Source organism: Salvia splendens, chromosome 17 (genome assembly GCF_004379255.2).
Source record: "Salvia splendens isolate huo1 chromosome 17, SspV2, whole genome shotgun sequence".
Taxonomy (NCBI): Eukaryota; Viridiplantae; Streptophyta; class Magnoliopsida; order Lamiales; family Lamiaceae; genus Salvia; species Salvia splendens.
In genome coordinates this window covers 23,143,717-23,165,727 of record NC_056048.1, presented here as the reverse complement: position 1 = coordinate 23,165,727, position 22,011 = coordinate 23,143,717, and the positions used below count along the sequence as shown (strand labels likewise).

Below are 22,011 nucleotides of genomic sequence, written 5' to 3'. Positions count from 1 at the left end.
CTTATTGTACTCAATTCCGTATTGGATCTGATAAATTAAATAAATGATACAAGTCCAATCTTGTGAAATATAAATTGTGTGCTACACAATTTAAATTAAAAATATGAAGAATCTTGAGCCCAATTTAAATCCTACCTCTAGCCCAAATACTAATTCTTTTCTTGAGCCCAAAGATCCCTCCCAACTTAACATACGCCAAAATCAATCTCCCCCTCTCCCAACTTAACATACGCCAAAATCAATCTCCCCCTCTCTTTCACACGTTACTCCATGATATGCAAAAACTCATTCCAACATTAATTCAGTCAAATGCAGCAATTAACTCCGCTTTTATTTTTGCAATCAAATACTCCTTCCGTCCAATTAAATATGCAACATTTGCTTTTTGACATAAATTTTATATAGTGTTGTTTTGTGAGTTAATGAAGAGAGTGGAAAATAAGAGAAAGTATTGTTTTCATTTTTAGAAAATTTTCATTTTTAATGAAACAAACCAAAAAAAGTATCATTTGTAATGGGATAGATAGTACCAAATTTCCTCCCTTCCACGTCTCACACTCCTTTCACTTCAATATGCAAGGCAAATCTTTCCAAAATTTAGACCACAATCAATTGAAATCGCTATATCACTCCTCTACCCTAATCATTCTCAGCCGCCACATACAACACACTCCACAGTTGAAGGTTTTCAACTACTCCCGCACTACACACATTTCACATACTACACACGCTACATAAATTTCACACACCTTCATACTTTACACACATTTATACATTTCAAGCATCCGATTTTTGGATTTTTTTTTTCAGTTTTAGATTTTTTTTCCTATCTGAATAAAAAAACTAGAATTTCCAAAAGTTTAAATTGAACCAAATTTGAAATTTTGGTTTGTGAATAGGGTGTGTGTTTTGGGTATAGTGTGCGTAGTGTGTGTATTTTTTGTAAAATTTGTGTCGTGTGTGTATTTTGTGTATAATATGTGTGTAATGTGTGTAGTATGTGTATTTTGTGTATAATATATGTAGCGTGTGTGTTTTGTGTAGTGTGTGTATAGTGCGAAATGTGTGAAATGTGTGAAATTTATGTAGTGTGTGTAGTGTATGAAATGTGTGTAGTGTGTAAATTTATTTAGTATGTGTAGTGTGTGAAATTTGTGTAGAGTGTGTAATGTGTGTAGTGTGTGAAATTTGTAAAATGTGAGTAGTGTGTGAAATGTGTGAAATTTGTTTAGTGTGTGTAGTGTGTGTAGTGTGTGAAATTTGTGTAGTGTGTGAAGTATGTGAAATGTGTGTAGCGTGTGAAATGTGGGAAATTTGCTTAGTGTGTGTAGTGCGTGCATGTAGTGTGTGTAGTTTGTGTAGTGTGTGAAATTTGTGTAGTGTGTGAAATGTGTGTAGTGTGTGAAGTGTGTGTAGTGTGTGAAATGTGTGCAGTGTGTGAAATTTGTGTAGTGTGTGAAGTGTGTGCAGTGTGTGAAACGTGTGAAATGTGTATGTGTGTAGTGTGTGTGAAATGTGTGTAGTGTGTGAAGTGTGTGAAATGTTTAGTGAAGCTATCTAATTTGGAATTCCAATTTTCTTCTTTTTGATATGGAATTCAAATCATGGAATTGAAAATTTTGGAATTATAATTCAATTCCAATTCTATACATTTTTGTTATACCAAATAATGGAATTGCCTCCAATTCCAATTCCATAGCTCTAATTCCATGTTCTCAAACACACCCAAAGTGTTTACCCACCTCATCATATCTCTATGTATTTGGAAATAGGCTTCCCACACGAGGGAAACTTGTAGATTAGTACTATATAGAAAGTTATGATTATTTAATACAAAATGACTGTCTAGAACATTTTAGAGCCTAATTTATAACATTGCTTACCTAGGCATTTATAATAAGTAGATAGTCTATAAAGATCTATGCAATCACGAGCTTGGGAAGGAGGCGAAGAGCATTCTTCTTATGCATTGTGATTCCGGGCAAAACCTCAAAATCGATGATATCCTCTTCCTTCATTCCAACTGGCAAATCCCAAGCAAATTTGCACACAACATTTGCCAATGCAAGTTTCATCTCAGCCATCGCCATAACAATCCCCGGACACCTTCTTCACCCGAATCCAAAAGGGACCAACTCTGGAGTCTGGCCCCTCGGATCAAAGTCAGACTCCAAAAACCTCTCTGGCAAGAACTCATCCTCGTTTTCCCATATCGCGGGATCTCTTGCAATAGCCCAAGCATTGACATACGCCGTACTTCCACCTTCGATTTCATAACCATTTACACTATATTTCTTGGTCATCTCTCGTGGTACTAAAAGTGGAGCCGGTGGGTACAACCTCAAACTCTCCTTCACAACTGCCGTTAAATACGGAAGTTTCTCCATGTCTTTTTCATCGATCAAATTTTTCTCTCCGGACAACTGCCTTATCTCCGCTTGCAATTTCTTCATTAACAAAGGCTTCTTAACCAACGCTGCCATCGCCCACACTAACGCAGCTGAAACCGTGTCGCTGCCTCCGGCTATTATATTCTGCAAACAAGGCTACAATAGTCATAATATGTTCACTCAAATTAATTAACCAAATACAATATTCATTACATTAATATACATACCATTAGTAGTGCTTTGATGTGGACGAAGGTAAGCTCAAATGACATCGTTCCATTTTCTTTAATCCGTAGCAATATATCAACGATGTCTTCCCTCCATAGATTTCGGGCTATTCGGATCCATATGCTCTTCAATCAGTTCTTCATAGAAAGAATCCATGTCATGAAGATTCTTTCCAAGCTTTTTATTCATACCAAGCAGTCTATCAATCCATCGAAACCAAGGCAAGTAATCCTCCATAAAAAAACCTTCAAGAAGCGACTGCGTTTCGCGGAGAAGATCAAAGAAACGGTTCTTTCCATAGCCGTCATCTCCGTAGGTCTTCCTAAACGCAACTCTACATATAGAGTTACTAGAAAACGACATCATCGTCTCGCTCAAGTTAACGACGGTGGAAGAAGAGGTTCTCTAGCAATCTTCGCCATCATCTTCCGCACTTCATCTTTGAAAATAGGCTGAGATGATTGAACTTCCTTCGCGCTAAACAGATGGATGGCGGAGATCTTCCTCATCTCCCTCCACACTTGGTTGTAGGGCGAAAATGCGACGTCTAGGCCATTGTACGTGAGCTTCTGCAGGGAAACAAGAAGCGGTCGGCTGGAGAAAACGGCATCGTGTGATTTCATGATCTCTTTCACGGCATCTGCAGAGGAAATCATAACTACTGGCCGGAGACCGAGCTTGAGGGACATGACGGGGCCGTACGTGTTGGAGAGGCGGCGGAGATACATGTGCGGAGATCGGCCGTCGAACTGCTGTAGAATCCCGATTAACGACAGCCCCCGCGACCCCGATGGGTGGAGTTTGGTGGCATGTTTATATATTTGTGCTTGGAAGTAGAAGATGATAATTATTGGGAGAAGAAGAAACATAATGTTTTGGGTAGTTTGAGAATTGAGATAGTAATGTTTTGAAAAAAAACGCACAATCGCCAAAAAACTATATAGTGTGATACAATTACTTGATAAGATTGTCGACTGCACGTACACATCCGATATATTAGCTATATATGCAATACTATATAAGTACTATCCTATAGTCGACTGCACATACATATCCGATATATTAGCTATGTATGCGACTACATAAGTATAATACATATAATCAAAATTTATCTAAACAGTACGTTTTATATATATAATACATACATATATTATATGTATTATACTTATGTAGTCGCATACATAGCTAATATATCGGATATGTATGTGGATGTGTTCATTTCCTTTTCCCATATTTCCTCCTTTTTCTTTCTTGATCTCAGCCGTTTATTTTCTCCATCCTAAGGCCGAAAATATTGAATTTAAATATTACATTTTAATAAAATTTAATTCGAGGAAGGTCATAATAGGGAAACACTAGTTTGGTGGTAATGGAAATTTCCATGATTTCCTCTCCCTAAATCTCTGCAGTTATTATGAATTAAGATCACGTTTTCAACATATCTTCTCTCCCAAAAATTTACATCTGTGCTTTATGAGAGGCAGCGACAGGAAACAGGGGTTGATGCGACGTCGGCTCTGGGCTGGATCGCGCACAGCCACGGCAGGAGGAAAACAGCAACATCCGTTCAACGGCGACCCTAGTGGCGGCAGCGCTGGCTGATCAACAGCAACATCTGTAATGCATTATTTGTGATATGTAATGAACATTTATCCTGATCCGTTTAATTTAGTTGTGTCGTGTTTCGATGTTTGGTTCACGTTTCTTGTTTTTCCTAAGGGTTTAACAAGCCTAGGGGCTAGGGTGTAGTACGTTCTAAGTCTAAATAACGTTGTCCAAATACACGAGCTGCAGTAATTCATCTGGGGTCGCACATTCATAGCGCGTAGGTTTTTTTTACTGATAAACATAATGTACATATTATATAGTATAATGCGCATTTTAGTTTCTGTAATGCATTATTTGTGATATGTAATGAACATTTATCATGATCCGTTTAATTTAAGTTGTGTCGTGTTTCTGTGTTTGGTTCACGTTTCTTGTTTTCCCTAAGGGTTTAACAAGCCTAGGGGTTAAGGTGTAGTACGTTCTAAGTCTACATAACGTTGTCCAAATACACGAGCTGCAGTAATTCGTCTGGGGTTGCACATTCATAGCGCGTAGACATTTTTAAAACAGATGTACGTAATGTACATTTTTTGTAGAGTATAATGCGTAGTTTAGTTTATGTAATGCATGTTTTGTGATATGTAATGAACATTTATCCTGCCCCGTTTAATTTAAGTTGGGCCGTGTTTAGATGTTTGGCGCACGTTTCTTGTTTTCCTAAGGGTTTAACAAGCTCAGGGGCTAGAGTCTAGTATGTACACATTAATAACAACGTTAACAAAGACCATTAGTTTGATTTATAAAACTAGTGTTTAGTTATAATCGCGGATATGCACTAACTTTGACTGGTTTACATAATGTACATATTATGTAAGAGATGAGGGCCCTTTCTTCCTCTAGGGTTCTTCGGCTCACCCTGATCTCCAGTTGTACTTTGGCTACGTCGGCCAATCTATCCCTGAATCTTTTCGCAAGTGCTACCGGAATTACATTGTCGATCGCTTCGTCGATGTCGAGTCTTAGCCGCTTCTCTGATATGGAACAAACAACATAAAACATCAGAAAATTATCATTAAAATAGAATACAACATGATAAGCGCACTTTGAATCTTCACTGAGTTGATTAACCCATATACAAAATAGATCTCATAATGCCTAATATACTCCAAATAATGACAATAACTTGCTACATAATGCACTGCCTAAACCAAATAATGCACATATGTAACCTTCACTGAGTTGATTAACCCATATACACAATATCTCTCATAATGCATAATGTACTGCATATAATGACAATTACATACTACATAATGCACTGCCTAAACCAAATAATGCCCATATGTAACCTTCACTGAGTTGATTAACACATATACACAATATCTCTTATAATGCATAATGTACTGCACATAATGACAATTAGATACTACATAATGCACTGCCTAAACCAAATAATGCACATATGTAATCTTCACTGTGTTGATTAACTCATATACACAATATCTCTTATAATGCGTAATATACTGCACATAATGACAATTAGATACTACATAATGCACTATCTAAACCAAATAATGCACATATGTAATCTTCACTGAGTTGATTAACCCATATACACAATATCTCTCATAATGCATAATATACTGCACATAATGACAATTACATACTACATAATGCAATGTCGAAACCAAATAATGCACATATGTAATCTTCACTGCGTTGATTAACACATATACACAATACCTCTAATAATGCATAATATACTTAGATAATGACAATTAACAGCTACATAATGCACTACCTAAACCAAATAATGCACATACGTATCTTCCAATAACCACAAATTCCCACAACAGCAAAAGAACCGGGTCCATAATTCAAATTATTTAACAAATAATGCATCCAAGTGCATCAACAATGTAAATTTTAGATTACCTAATGCGCACTAAACAGTCATGCAATTACCCTTCCAGCCATTAACCAGAAACGAAGATGAATTCATAGATAAAACCCTAGATAAGACCAAATTGTGGCAATAAGCTGACATACTCCATGAATCAAGCTAATCCAGAAACCAAAATTCAATAACAGATAAACAAATCACATGCCCAACCAATTTGCTATTGATCTTGGGTCAAAAACAAATAAAAATACCGCTAACAGTAGAGCACATACACAATACAGAAACATCAGATGCATAGGAGTAATAAAAAAGTCACACATGTTGCGGAGAGAGAGAGAGAGAGAGACGGAGGCTTACGTGGCGGAGAGGTAGTGGATGAAGATGCGTGTACTCTCAGAGAAGGCGAGGAACGAGTCACGGAGAACGGTAATCTCAGAGCCGATGGAGAGCTGGGAAAGCTTGTCCTTCACCACCCTAAAAATGTGCGATTTCTGGATATGCCCGGTTGCTTCCCTTAGCGGCTAGGGTTTGGAGAGTGGGTGGAAATTGGGGAGACGATTTGCAGAGAGAAGTGAATTGTGGGATTGACGTTTGGAGCGAGAGAGTAGTAGAAGATGGAAGGTTGAATCAAATCCCGCTGAAATTTCGCTCATTCCATTTTGGGCGGTTTTCAATGTAGTTATTTTACTAGTTTACCCTAATAATGCACAGAATCCACCCTATAATGCACCACGGGAATAAAAAATGGGATTTCATCCGGACCCTCCATCCACCACATCTAACGACCCATATTAAGAAGAATAAAGGATTTTAGGGATGAATAGGAGAATAACGCTCCCCTATATATATATATATATATATATAAGGCTAGTACTCCCTCCGTCCCATTGAAGATGACTCAATTTCCTTTTTGGTTTGTCCCATCCAAGATAACTCATTACTAAATATGGAAACACCTTTATTTGTATTTTATTCCATCTCTCTTACTTTACTCTCTCCACTTAACACATAAAATAAAGGTGCATAAATTTTCGTGCCGCTCAAGGAATGAGTCATCTTCCTTTGGACAGAGGAAGTACTCGTTATTGTGTTAAGACGAAATTGGGTTCACACAAAATTTGGTAGAACTTCAATTCTCCCATAATTAGGCTGGATCGGGCTTGATCGAACTTTTGGGCTGTGTCTTTCTCTCGCGCTAGCATGAAATTTTTGAGAGAAAAGTTCAACAGATCATGCGGATTAGCCCCAGGGTGGTATTTAGCTACTGATATTTATACGTACTTAATTTCAATATAATAAATAACTATAATTAAAATTATCATAATTATAACTATATTATTATAACATTTATATATAATTACTATTATAATAATAATAATAATAATTAGTAATTTATTAAATAATTAAAATATAATTATATAATATAAATTATATAATAGTAAATAAGTATTATTTATAAATTAATAATTAATCAATAAAATCATAATGTAATTTTAAATTATAAAATCTGTAAATATTATAATTATAATAATAATAATCATATTTATTATTATAATCATTTATCATTATACTCCATGTAACTATAATTGCAATTATATTATTATATGGATAATCCATATTTAAACTATCCATCAGAACGATAAATATAATAATATAATTATTATCATTTATAATTAATAATTTATTAAAAAAATTTATATTACTATTTTTTTATAAATAAAAAATAATAATATATTTTTAGTTTGGTGTTTGAATAAAATATGAAATTTAAAATCTTGATATTTTCCAAACACAGAAAAGTAAAGTTATTAGTAATTATGTTTTCGGGATTCATTTTCCAATGAATCATTTTCCTTGCCAACTTTACTTTCCAGACAACCAAACATGACCTTAATAAATGTATCAAGGTAAAGAAATAAATAACTAGACATGCATCAACTAATATTCCCTCCATCTCTAAAATTTTGTCACATTTTGAATGTACACGAGTTTTAATAAATGTAATGGAAACTGGATTACAAAAAGTTAATGGAATGTGGGTCATATTTTTAAATACTTCATTTGTCCCATAAAAATAGGAACATTTTCCTTTTGCATCTGTCTCGTAAAAATAGTCAATTTCCATTTATGAAAAGTTTTCTTCAACTCATTACCCATATACTTCAATTTATTTACTCCCTCCGTCTGGCATTATGAGTCCCGGTTGACCATTTTCATCCGTCCGGCATTAGGAGTCCCGGTTAGACATTTCCATAAAAAGTGAAATAAAAATATTATAAAATAAAACACTAAAAAGCACAAGTAAAAACACATCAAAAGAATAAAGCAAATAATAATACGAATGGGTCCCACATTCCATTATCACACACTCCAATTATTACACACTCAAACATTTCTTAAAACCCGCACCCAACTCAACAAGAACTCCTAATGCCGAACGGATAGAGTACAACTTATAGTACTATGACTCACCATTAATCACTAATAATAATGTGGGTCCCCTATCCATAACCACTACCATTATTTTAAATTTTTAACTATCTTTCTCCTCTTCTCTCTTACTACCAAGTATGCATTAATTCTCGTGTCATCCTAAATGTCCATATTTGTATAGGACAAAGGGACTATTAGTTTTATACTCCATCTGTTCCATAGTAGTAAAATCATTTTTCCATTTTGGGCGTTCCATATATAGTAATATAGTGATTTCATTTTTTAAGTAAAAAGTACTCCCTCCGTCCATGACATATAGTCTAAGTTTGATTCGGCGCGGGTTTTAAGAAATATGAAGAAAAGTGAGTTGAAAAAATTAGCAGAATGAGGTTCCCACTCAACTTATTTTTAACACAAGTATACCTGCAAGTGTACTGTGCTAATGTAGCAAACAGTAAGCAAGAGTATCGTATCCACGAAGATAATAAGTGATACGCTCGGATTTTGTACGGTTTTAAGACAATAAGTGATACGCTCGGATTTTGCACGTTTTGAATATCAAAGTTGCATTACATGTCCATTATTTGCATATTTTATCTATTTCGGTATTTTTACATGTTTTGTGAGAAATTTACATATTTGAGCCTAAAAAGGGATTCAAAACGCGAAGTAAGAAATCTGGAGATTCTGGGAGCGTCCAGCGACCACTGCAAGATCATCAGCGACCGCTGGCGCCCAACGACCGCCAAGTCTGTAGCAGCCCGCTCCGGGAAAGTTGTGCATGGAATGAAGACAAGCCTAGCGACCGCTGGGTAACGTGCGACGACCGCTACAAAGGGTCCAGAAAGTTACGGGATGATAGTCGCCGACCGCTGAAACAAGTGTAGCGACCGCCGCCCAAGAGTCAGAAGCCTCGGACCAACCCACAGCGACCGCTGGCTAAGGTGCAACGGCCCACTGGGAAAAAGCAGCGAGCAAAATTTGCCCTACTTTCTCTCCAATATTTACCATATTTTGCAACCATTTTCTTTATTTGAAGGGGGCGATTTCTCCTATATAAATAGCCCCTCACGCTTCATCATTAGGATCCTCTTTTTGCAACATATTTTTCAGAGATTAAAAGTTAGAGTACTTCGTTGTGCAAGGAGTTGAATAAGGATTCAAGATCATCAAAGCGACAAGGATTCAACCTTTGGGTTTTATTTGCTTTAGTTTGATGTTTTCATTGTCTTCCCTTCAATCTATGTTTTTAGATTATTCTATCATGTGTAACTAAATTCATAGAATTCTAGGGATGTGTTAGTAACGACTTTGGTTATACAATTTCTTTTTCTATTTAATATCCGTTTATTCTTACTTTGTTTCTTCCTTAAGTTGTTGGCTAATGCTTCACGTTTGACTGACACATTCTGTGATGAATTAATATAACTTGCTACATAATCGTGAGAGGAGGTTGGCAAGTTAGGTCCACTTAATAGACACTACAATTAGCTTCCTTTAAAACAGCACTGTTAATTGAGAGTGGGTACTTTTCAAGGGTCTTAGGAGCTTTTAGGATTTACGTATTTAGGTATTAATAGTGCTAATAAAAAGTGCATCAATAAGTGTCAACCTAATCACCACGAACCTCAACTACTGTCTAGAAGAATCAATTGAGTTTTGTTTTCTAAATCTACTTAAAACTGAAAGCATAAACAATAATTAAAGCAAAGGAAACAACTAAGACTACTAAAAGCAAATAAAAGGTAACGGATGTAGATCAAGAATTGGGAAGGTAGAATCCTATGGGATCGATAACAATTATCCTATGCTCAACTAATTTCCAAACTATGCCAACAAAGTGTCTCAAGGGTTACTAAGATATCACTAAGATAAAACTATATCTTCTCTCGAAGCATAGAGTTTGTAGATTGCTACCTAGAATCGAAGTCTCCTTCCTAGAACTGAAGCAACAACTTCTAAAAGCTCCTAAGATAAAATGCTTCACTCAAAGGCTCAAATCTTTCGATTATATTGGCAAAGACGTCAATTTCGTATCTTTCAAATTAGACTACTCATCTCTCGATTAATGTAGTAAAATCCACATGCATTTATAAGGTGATCAGTCAAATAAATGTATAAGCACAGAAGAAATCAAAATAATCATATGAGCCAAGACATAGAAAAAGGAAATCAATTAAACATAAGAATCATTGTATCTCCCCCGTAGAACTATTCGGAAGATTTAGCTACTCATGTTTATCACAAAAGTAAAAAAAATATTCACAAAAATATTCAAAAATATTGTTTGAATAAAGATGAAACGAAAATATGAACTCCTAGAATTGAATTGGACGGATTGGAGGCCTCGTCTTCAATCTTTCGATGAATACCCATCCTCTACTCATTATTCTCTTCTTCCTAGGTGGAAAACTGGGATTTTTGGTTTGGAGGCGTATAGAATTGTAATGCCCCACTTTTTGAACCCTAATTTTCGAACCCAAATTTTTTTTGCATTTAATGCCTTGAAGTCCGTGGATTAAATATCGAGTGAAATTGTTATTGGATTTTCTTGTGACCTAATTCGAGTTGGAATTTTTGACGGTGCGTTCACTGAGTCAACTTTGTTGATTACCTGACGTGTTTGTTTGAATAATTGATGTAGGAAGAATTTATTTGTCTTTTTTGAATAATTGATAACCTGTTTTTGAGCTCAAATTAGTGATGGGGAAATCACAATTGTTTTTAATAAATTCTTTTCTGTGAGGAATACTTATTGCACTCAATTCCGTATTGGATCTGATAAATTAAATAAATGATACAAGTCCAATCTTGTGAAATATAAATTGTGTGCTACACAATTTAAATTAAAAATATGAAGAATCTTGAGCCCAATTTAAATCCTACCTCTAGCCCAAATACTAATTCTTTTCTTGAGCCCAAAGATCCCTCCCAACTTAACATACGCCAAAATCAATCTCCCCCTCTCTTTCACACGTTACTCCATCATATGCAAAAACTCATTCCAACATTAATTCAGTCAAATGCAGCAATTAACTCCGCTTTTATTTTTGCAATCAAATACTCCTTCCGTCCAATTAAATATGCAACATTTACTTTTTGACATAAATTTTATATAGTGTTGTTTTATGAGTTAATGAAGAGAGTGGAAAATAAGAGAAAGTATTGTTTTCATTTTTAGAAAATTTTCATTTTTAATGAAACAAACCAAAAAAAGTATCATTTGTAATGGGATAGATAGTACCAAATTTCCTCCCTTCCACGTCTCACACTCCTTTCACTTCAATATGCAAGGCAAATCTTTCCAAAATTTAGACCACAATCAATTGAAATCGATATATCACTCCTCTACCCTAATCATTCTCAGCCGCCACATACAACACACTCCACAGTTGAAAGTTTTCAACTACTCCCACTATGAAAAGAAATTCAGCAGAGAAGGGAATAACGAAGGAGACGCCCATTCCATCCCTCATCCCAACTTCAATTCTCAGTCACCGTAATTTTTTGTCCGAAAGCCAAACTCGAGGGAGGAGGACATCGTTTGTTCATTTACCATCTGCAAACTGAAGGTATATTTTTTCCCCACCCAAATCCAATTCCATACTTATGCATCCATGTACGCAACACTTCCGTCCACTGGCATCTGTAACCCATCTTTTAATCGAGTAATCAATATGAGGAGCCAACCTTTAATTTCACGAAACCAATTAAGAACGTAACTTGTAAACGGGAAATCGGGCCTGCACAATCTGAATGACGACGGAAGGCGGCGGCGGTCTCTGCAGAGCAGCGGTGATGGCCGAATCAGCAGCGGAGGGGGCCCTGACTGGGGACAGCTGCTGCTCAAACGGATCGATTGGTGCAGTTACGACAGCGAGCCCGCAGCGGTGAATTTGGGGATTTCTGTTTAGAGTGAGAGAGAAATCGAATGTAAAGGGCTCGTGATTCATCGTTAACTCACTCTTTTGGGAGTATATAATTGTTTACTGTCTCTTTTGGGAGTATATAATTTGGTGACGTATGTAAAGGGCTTGTGATTCATCGTTAACTCACTCTTTAATGGCTAACTACAATTAGATTTTAGAAATCTAATGGTCTACAATTTATTACATATAATTTTTATTTTTATTAATTAAATAAAAAAAGATAAAAAAAACTATCGAATTAAGATTTTAAATGAAAATGTCAATATAGTATTATGAAAATATCAACATAATTGTAACATCCCGACTTTTCCTTTCTTTTTAATTGAACTCGAAAGGACGTCGAATGGGTAGACGAAAATTTTTATTTAATCTTCATTTCATTTCTTTTCACCGGTTAAAAGAGTCGATGAAGAGGAATCATAATATATGTTTAGTTTTGGCATAAGAGCATCCACAATGGCTTTCGCCCCGCAATAGCCCAGCCACAAACTCTTCCTGCCACATCATCAGCACTAAAAAATCCTCCTGCCACATCATAAGTACACAAACTCTTCCTGCCACATCATCAGCACTAAAAAATCCTCCTGCCACATCATAAGGACAAGCAAATAGCTCAGCAATAGCCTAGCCACATCACTCCTAATTATATAAAACAAATAATTGACAATCACACAAAATACGGAATTAAATTTACGACACAGATACGAGAAAATTCAATAATAATATTAAAATTTAAAAAAAGTACATTAATTAAAAAAATTACATTAATTTAAAAAAAAAACACATCTTCCACACACGAATTACGGAATTACATAATTAAAAATTACAATCACACAAATACGGAATTAAATTTACGACACAGATACGGAAAAATGCAATAATTTTATTTAAATTAAAAAAGTAAATTATAAAAAAAATTACATAATTAAAAAAAAATCGGCTAGCCGATTCCGAGCCCGCAATGGCGGCTAGCGGATCGCTTAGCGCCCGCGAATCGGCTAGAGCTCGCCGATCGGCTAGCCTAAATTGTCGCAATGGAGGCTAGCGGATCGGCTAGCGCCCGCAATCGGCTAGCCTACATTGTGGATGCTCTAACACCAAAGTCTTGATTGTCAAATTTTGTGAAAGGAATTAAAATTGAAGAAATAAAAGGATTTGTTTCTAAAAAGTAAAAGCCATCGTGGGCTTATGTTGATAAAAGAAAATTGTATACTCCGTATCTTTTTGAAGTCCAATTGTTAAGTCAATTAATTTTTAGCAAGAGATCAATTCCTTCTCATCCTACAGGCGTGGCTTTTCTTCCCATACTCCACGCGTCCCTTTTTCTCTCTTGTTGTTACACGTTGTAATTCTATCCACAATATTTTTCCAGCCAATTCACAAATAAAACAGAGAGCAGATGTGAGGTAAGAGTTTCTCAACAACTTTGGAGTGGATACCAAGTCTTCGAACAACTCCTCCCTCAAGAAAGGTACAGTCCTTTCAGTTTTAATATATCTTCTCCGTCGGGGTGTTCACTTAGAATTGTCGCATAAACTGTAATTCAAGCAACAAATCCAACGATGGCATGAAACTAAACCGATAACCAATAATTCGAATGACTCGATTTCAATAACTGAAATTTAAGAATAGAAACGAGAGTTTAAGACTTAGCTTTGAAGCCGAGATGGCCGATTGCTGCCGAGTGGCGGAGAAAAAGCGCGAATCGACGGCGGAGGTCCTCGATTTTGGGTGTCTGAACTTGGGAGCAAATTTCGGGTGAGAGTGTGAGAGACGGAGGGGGAGAGAGAAAAGCAGGCGGAGGGAGCAGCGGACGGCGGCGCTACCGAGAGAGACAGAGAGAGAGAGTGCGAGAGGTAGAGGGAGAAGGAGGCACTGATTTTCTGTTTTCTATTTTGTTGGGGCAAATGAAATTTGGGATAAAAGAAGATGAGTAGGGATTGACGATGGAGGGGAAGAATATATGTGTGGTATTTTAATTTAATTGATGATTGGGCTAAGAAGGGGAGTAAATAATTTGAGCCTAACTTCAAATAATTGGGGCTGCAGTAAATATATCAAGGATGCCCAATTCCGTAATTAATTACTTTGGGTTTAAAATAAAATAGTTTAATAATTGTTCATTTCAACTTCCCCTAGAATAAGTTAAAAAAGATGCCAAATATTCAGTGTTACCGTACCCATGTTTGTGCATGAATCTTAACCTAGGTGACAATCTACTCTAAGTTTACAGTACTAATATAAATTGGAGTAGGCCACAGAATAATACTTCCTCCATTCCACAGTAATATAGTCATTTCATTTTCTACACTTATTTTAGAAAAATGATACTCCCTTCGTCTGCCATTAGGAGTCCCGGTCACTTTTACGCTCTTATTTTATAAAAATGATAATAAATAGTTAAAGTAGATAAATGGTAAAATAAAAGAGAACAATGTTGAGGAGAGACTTCTTAACATTATTCACTCTCTTACTTTACCATTTCTTCACTTTAACTATTTATTATAATTTTTATGAAACGAGTGCTCAAAAGTGACCGGGACTCCTGATGCCGGACGGTAATAAATAGTTAAAGTGGAGAAAAGGCAAAGTAAGAGAGGAAATAATATAGATAAGACTCTTCTCTATATTATTCTCTATCTTACTTTATTATTTGTCCACTTTAACTATTTATTATCATTTTTATAAAATGAGTACAGAAAATGAAATGACTCTATTACTATGGAACATATTACTATGGAACAGAAGGAGTAGCATTTTAGTTAATGTATCTTATTAACAGTTGTAAGAGAGAATAAGTGTCACAAAAGACTTGATAGTCGCGACCATAGGACAACAATGGAGATGCAGAAATGGTTGCAAGAGAGTAGTAAAGCATGCACCTGAGTTTTCCAAGCACGATACCAGATTCATTATAACGAAGAAGTCCAATATCTTCGGGAGATATAATCTCATATGTGTTTTTATGTTTCAGCATTCCATCCTGCAAATAGAGATTGGATCAAATGTATAAACATGATTTTTTTCATTATTACTCATTACTTAATAATATTATAATGATTTTTTTTGTTTTTACACATTTAAAATTAAATGGGTCAGATATTCTTTGAAAACTTCAGCGGGCAAGTTCACTAATTATAAGGTGAAGATCCATAAAACTAGTGCATAGCTTTTCAGGATAGGAAATCTTAAAATTTTCCAAATTTCATTATATTATCTTTTCATAGTGCTCTCAGTCACCACTTGCAAAACAAGAGGTAAGACAGTCTCTTTTTTTAATCATTGTAAGACGTAGATTTACAAATTCAATATTTGCAAATAAAGGAAAGAGGTAGATAAAAACAATCAATCAAAGCTACGTTCGACGTAAATGCAGAAGACACGTGCATAAAAGAGAACCATCAAAGACCAACCTGATGAATTCCACTTTCAAGAGCAAAAGCATTAGCTCCAACAATTGCTTTGTGTGGCTGGATACGCAGCCCACTATATTCTTCTACCTGGAAACACGGTGTTCAACAATGTGAGACTATGCATAGGTATAAGAATGTGTGTTAAGGATATCGATCCTCAACGTCGAATTTTTCACACAATCAAGAAACGGTTGTCGTCGTTGTCGAGCGCCCAACGTTTAGGTCGGCGGCTTGAACGGCAAAAGGGGCGGCTGAGCGCGAGATTTACTCGTTGGCAGCCTTAGGAGAGATTTCTTGTTTGCTAAGCAAGTGAGCCAAATAATGATATTTCGATTGATTGACTAATTATTATGGAAGACTCCACACATATTAAATATGTGTGGATACAAAAAAGATATGCTAAATCCCTATAATATCTAAACAAAATAATAATAATAGAATACTCGTACCAACTCCCCCACGGTTAAAATCCACCTTGTCCTCAAGGTGGAAACCACGATGCAACGAAGAGTTGAAAGAAGAAGCTTTGGCGATTTATCTCCTCCTAGATCAAAAGGACACGATCGTTGTTTCAATCTCCAATAACCTACTATTGCATATTCGATGTAAACATCCTCAATGAACTTCCTCATGATCGTAACATGAAATGGCTTGTTATCAAGTTCCCCCATCGTCTTCACACCCATACGAGAGTATATTGACATGTCTTTCAACCCATTAACCATATCTTTGCGAGCATCATGTAGCTCATCTTTATACCGATTATGGAGCTTCTCTGGTATTGAAGGAGACACGAGGGACCATGTATCTGCATTCACTCCCTTCATAGATGTCTTTGCGAGACAACCATCGAAATCAAATGTTGCAATTTTACTTGAATCATGAAGACCATCATCTTCATCAATTTTATCCACCTCTATAGCTCGTACTTCTTCATCTACTAATTTCTTCTCATTGAGCCGCAAGTCAACTTGATTCAACACTTTTGAATCACCCTCAATTCCCAAGTATTTCTCTACACAAGAAACAAGCTTCGTAGCGGAGTGGAGGCTCGGTGGATGCAGGCAGGAGGGCGGGCGTTGGAGCAGGGGCTGCTTCACAGTAGTGGGCAATTCGAGGCAGGCCTCAGCTTGACGGAGGAGAGTTGTAGGATGGCAGCAGGATGGCGATCGTTGTTGATCCATGTGCAGTGGTGGGGGCGGTGCAGCAGCATGGGCTGGTGGCGCTGCTGCGCGGCGGTGACTTGGCTGTGGTTGTTGGTCGAGCACGTGCTGCAGCGGTGGCTTCTGGTCGAGAATGAGCTGTGTATGTGTGGGGGTATGAGGGCTTGGGAATGTGGGGTGCAGGTGCAGTGCAGGTGCCGGTATACGCGCTAGGTGGAAATCGTGACAGCACGGCTGAATCAGCGTGAAGAAAGCCCCAGGAGCCGAAAGAGGGGCGCGTCGTGTGTTTTGACGCGGGAATGTCCGATGTTCCACGATGCGGCGGGCCATAGAACAGTTTTGGTACCGGCTGTGGCGGTGGTTCCGGCAGCGGAGGAGCGCGAATCTCTCCCACACGACAACCGGATGTTCGAAAGGGCGGATCCCAGCAAGTCCGGCGACGCCTAGATCCGGAATAGAAGTCCACATAGTGTTGTTGTCCATATAATGCTCTTGACGCCTGCAATTTTGTCACACGTCGATCGATTGCTTCCCAACGTGATTCCAACCTGTCGAACCGAGCAATTATCTTTTCAAACCCTAGCGATGAGGCATCGGCCGTCCCCGCAAAGTTGCGTTGCTGGTTGCTGCATTCCGGAGTGTCGCGCGAGGGTAACCGCGGATTGCTATCGTTGCGGCAGGTTACCATCGAGAAGCGGCGCGATGTATCGCCGCGAAACTCCTGAGCGTTGCCTCCGATAAGGAGGCCGGCAGGCAGAGCCACGTCATCTACGCCGTCCATGGAGTGCTCTGGATGAAAGCACCAGTTGTTAAGGAATCGCTTCCTCAACGTGTATATTTCAGTCTCGATCAAGAAACGAAGCCGACGTTGTCGAGCGCCCAATGCGTTTGGGTCGGCGACTAGTCCGGCGAAGTGGCGGCTGAGCGTGAGAATCTCTCGTCAGCAGCCTAGGGGTTGTTTCTTGAAGAACAATTAATTGAGCCAAAGTATTATTTCATTCATTGACTGACTATTGTGGAAGACTCCGCACATATTTATAATATGTGTGGATACAAAAAGATATGCTAAATCCCTATAATATTTAAACAAAATAATAATAATATAATACTATGATAAAACCCTATAATATTTAAACAAAATAATATGGCTAGAATACTCGTATCAACTCCCCCACGGTTAAAATCCACCTTGTCCTCAAGGTGGAAACCACGAAGCACGATGACAGTTGAAAGCAACAACTTTGGCGAGGCTTCTCCCCTTGGATCAAACGCAAACCAAATAGGCGAACGTCGCCCATCATCTCCATCAAATTTCTGATCATTTGTGAAGACAACCAGTTTTGCTGGCATGTTTAGCCCGAGGCTACAAGTCTCTGTGGCAAACAAACACTTGATAAATCCTTCATATGGCAGCTCCTTATCATTATTTGACACCATATTCATAGCATTCCCTAAACATTGTCAATGTGCAGTTTCTCATTCTCATCACATAGATCCATTTCTGCCAATTGCGTAGCAAGAAATTCACAATTTCGTTTGCTAAAACTGACACATATACCAGGATCGAATGCACACAAAGGGATCAATGTGTTCATCTTAAATATATCACTAATTGTACCACCTTCACCCACAACTAATCCTTTCGATCCTTCGAGCGATGTTGGTCGATGATTTATACTTGGTACCTCATCGGCACAGGCAATGACTGGCAAACCGGTGTAAGCACCATCTCCTTTCTTGCTCTAACAATTTCCAACAACATTTTTGGATGACACTTGAACAATATTGAGTGAGGCGATGACCTTCTTCACTTCATCAGTGGAACCATCCTCCTCTACATCGTCTAATAATGCCTCTTCCTATGTATTTTTACTCACATCGGGGCTACACGGTGGGTCGATTTCATCAAAAGATGAAACTTGTTGGTCTTCGAGTCTGTCATCTCTACATTCCCTAGATCCCCAATTCTCACTAGGCAAGCCACGATCCATGAGTTTCTTTGCTACTATCTCTAATATGGAGTTCTCTGAATCACAAAGCTCTGCATCTTGTAAGAATGGGAGTGCTCATTCAGTTGCAAGAAGGGAAGAAAGAAGCTAAGCTAAAGGCTGATGAAGTGAAGAAGGAAGCTAGAAGAACTAGCCGTTGGAAATAGCAGTTAGTTTGTTAGAATGTAACAGTTAGCTTTGTTGCTTTCTTGATTCTTGTAGTCAGTTAGTTAGTAGCAGTTGCTACTTGGATATAGAGCTTTAAATAGCTCAATATCGATTGTATGTAGGTAGAGTGTATTCATTCAATAAAGAGTTTTCCAGTTTTCTCTCCAAGATTTCATCTTCTCTACTCTAAGTGTGAGAGTGTGTGTTTTCTGCATAAGTGTGTGAGTACTTCACATTACAGTGAGTGTGTGTGATCTATTCAAGAGTGTGTAAGCCTTGTGTGTTAATCCTAACAAGTGGCGCCGTCTGTGGGAAAGGATTGAAGCTGATTTGCAGAAGTTCAAGCAGTTTCAGAGATGGCAGCAAGGCTTGATGCAGAAAAATTCACAGGAAAGAATGACTATGGCCTGTGGAAGATGAAGATGAAGGCGGTTTTGATCCAACAAGGCTTGGCTGCAGTGCTTTCAAAACCTGAGGAAAAGGGAAAGGCTCCAGTGCTTGATGATAAAGCCCAAATAAAGATGGAGGAGATGCAGCTCAAGGCACACTCTGCAGTGATTTTGTGCCTTGGAGATAAAGTCTTGAGGGATGTTCAAGAAGCCAAGACTGCGGTGGAGATCTTGGATAAGTTGGATGAAGTTTACTTGGCCAAATCATTGGCTAACCGGCTGTATCTCAAGAAGAGGCTCTATGCCTATAGTTTCTCTGGAGAGAATCCTATCATAGAGCAGTTAGAGGAGTTCAACAAGATCATTGATGATCTGGGCTCTGTGGATGTTAAAATTTCAGATGAAGACAAGGCTATTCTTACATTAAATGTCTTGCCTAGCTCTTATGACCAGTTGAGTGATGCAATCATCTATGGCAGAGATAAGCCTATCACCTATGCAGAAGTCTACTCTGCCCTGATGGCTAAGGAACTCCAGAAGACCACCAGCAGAGGCTCTGCAAGCTCTAATGTTCAAGCTGCAGAGGCCTTGAATGTGAAGAAGTTCAAGAAGCAGAATTTCAAGAAGAAGTTTGAGGGCACAAAACCCTCAAGCTCTGATGCTCAGAAGGAAACCAGAGCATGTTATTGGTGCAAGAAACCAGGGCACTTGAAGAAGGATTGCCATGCATGGAAGAGAAAACTAGCCTCTGAGGGCCACAACACTTCTGATTGTGTGGAGAGTACTGATCCCCCTGCTCAACTTATGAATATCAGTGATAATGGGATCAGTCACAGGTGGATAATGGACTCAGGGTGCAGCTTCCATATGTGCCCCAACAAATCTTGGTTTCATGATCTTCAGGAAGCATCAGGGACTGTAGTTCTTGGCAATAACCATGTGTGTCAGATCAAAGGGATAGGGAAGGTGAAGCTAAGTTTGCAAGATGGCTCAATGAAGATTCTGACTGGAGTGAGGTTCATTCCAGAGGTGAAAAGGAACCTCATATCACTGGGAATGTTGGAAGAGAAGGGTTTCACCATTGTGATGTGTCAGGGAAAGATGCTTGTGAAATCTGGGAATGCAGTAATGATGGAGGCTGACAGAGAGCATGTGCTTTACTATCTTAATGCAAAGGCAGTTGGTGGAGAGAGCAATGCGGTTTTAGAAGAGCCCTTGAAGCTGTGGCACATGAGGCTGGGCCACCCAGCTGAAGGGACCATGAAAGAACTCATCAAGAAGGGTCTGATTCCTGGAGAATTCAAGAAAATGGATCCATGTGAGCAATGCATACTTGGTAAAGCAAAGAAGGCACCCTATTCAACAGGTACTCACTCATCTACAGCCCCATTAGACTACATACATAGTGATCTCTGGGGCCCTTCACCTGTAAGCTCAATTGGTGGTGGGAAATACTACCTTGCTATTATTGATGACTACACTAGGAAATTGTGGGTGTACATACTGAAAGAAAAGTCAGAAACATTCACAAAATTCAAGATGTGGTGTAAGGAGGTGGAGCTAGAGAAGGGAAGGAGTGTTAAATGCCTAAGAACTGATAATGGCTTAGAGTACTTATCTGCTGAGTTTGACTTGTTTTGCAAAGAGAAGGGTATGAGAAGGCACAGAACTGTTCCTAATAATCCTCAACAAAATGGTGTTGTAGAGAGGATGAATAGGACTATCCTAGAGAGGGTAAGGTGCTTGCTACTCAGTTCTGGTCTGAGCAGCAGATTTTGGGGTGAAGCTGTGTATACAGCAGCCTATCTCATTAACAAATGTCCATCCACTGCTCTAAAGTCTGAAACCCCTGATTACATGTGGTATGGAGCTCATAGTGACTACTCAAAGTACAAGGTGTTTGGGTGTGCAGCCTATGCTCATGCTAGGCAAAGCAAGCTTGAAGCTAGGGCTCTGAAATGTATCTTGCTGGGATATCAGAGGGGTGTTAAGGGGTATAGACTCTGGTGTATTGAGCCTGGTAAACAGAAAGTAATTGTGAGCAGGGATGTGGTGTTCTTGGAGGATCAGATGCCCTACTTGAAAGAGAAGCTGGAATCCAGTGAAGTTGAGGGTGATTTCTTCAAGGTGGAGCCTGTGGGACTTGGCCTAGGAGCAGGTGGAGCTACTGACTCAGAAACTGAGTCTGAAAATGATGATACTCCATCTCAGGAACAAAGGAGTAATGAGCCTACAGCTGATCCTAACAGAGAATATCAGATTGCAAGAGATAGAGGAAGAAGGAAAGCAAAGCCCCCTGAGAAATTTTCTGATGTGGTCTACTATGCTCTTTGTGCTGCAGAGAGTGTTGATGGTGCAGATCCTCTCACCTATAAAGAAGCCATGAGGAGTAAAGATAGAGAAAGGTGGATACAAGCCATGAATGAAGAAATAGAGTCTTTACTCAAGAACAAAACCTG

The 22,011-nt window shown here is 38.2% G+C and overlaps 1 long non-coding RNA gene and 1 pseudogene across 1 annotated transcript; both read right to left on the bottom strand.

Annotated features, from left to right (window-relative positions):
- Positions 1-1,919: 1,919 nt before the first annotated feature.
- On the bottom strand, positions 1,920-3,487 carry LOC121774725 (annotated as a pseudogene).
- A 9,182-nt stretch (positions 3,488-12,669) lies between these two features.
- Positions 12,670-14,783, bottom strand: LOC121773529. Its single transcript, XR_006044764.1, has 2 exons — positions 13,871-14,783; positions 12,670-13,015 (listed from the first exon to the last, which is right to left on the bottom strand). It is a non-coding gene; the product is annotated as an uncharacterized LOC121773529 (long non-coding RNA).
- Between the last annotated feature and the right edge of the window lie 7,228 nt (positions 14,784-22,011).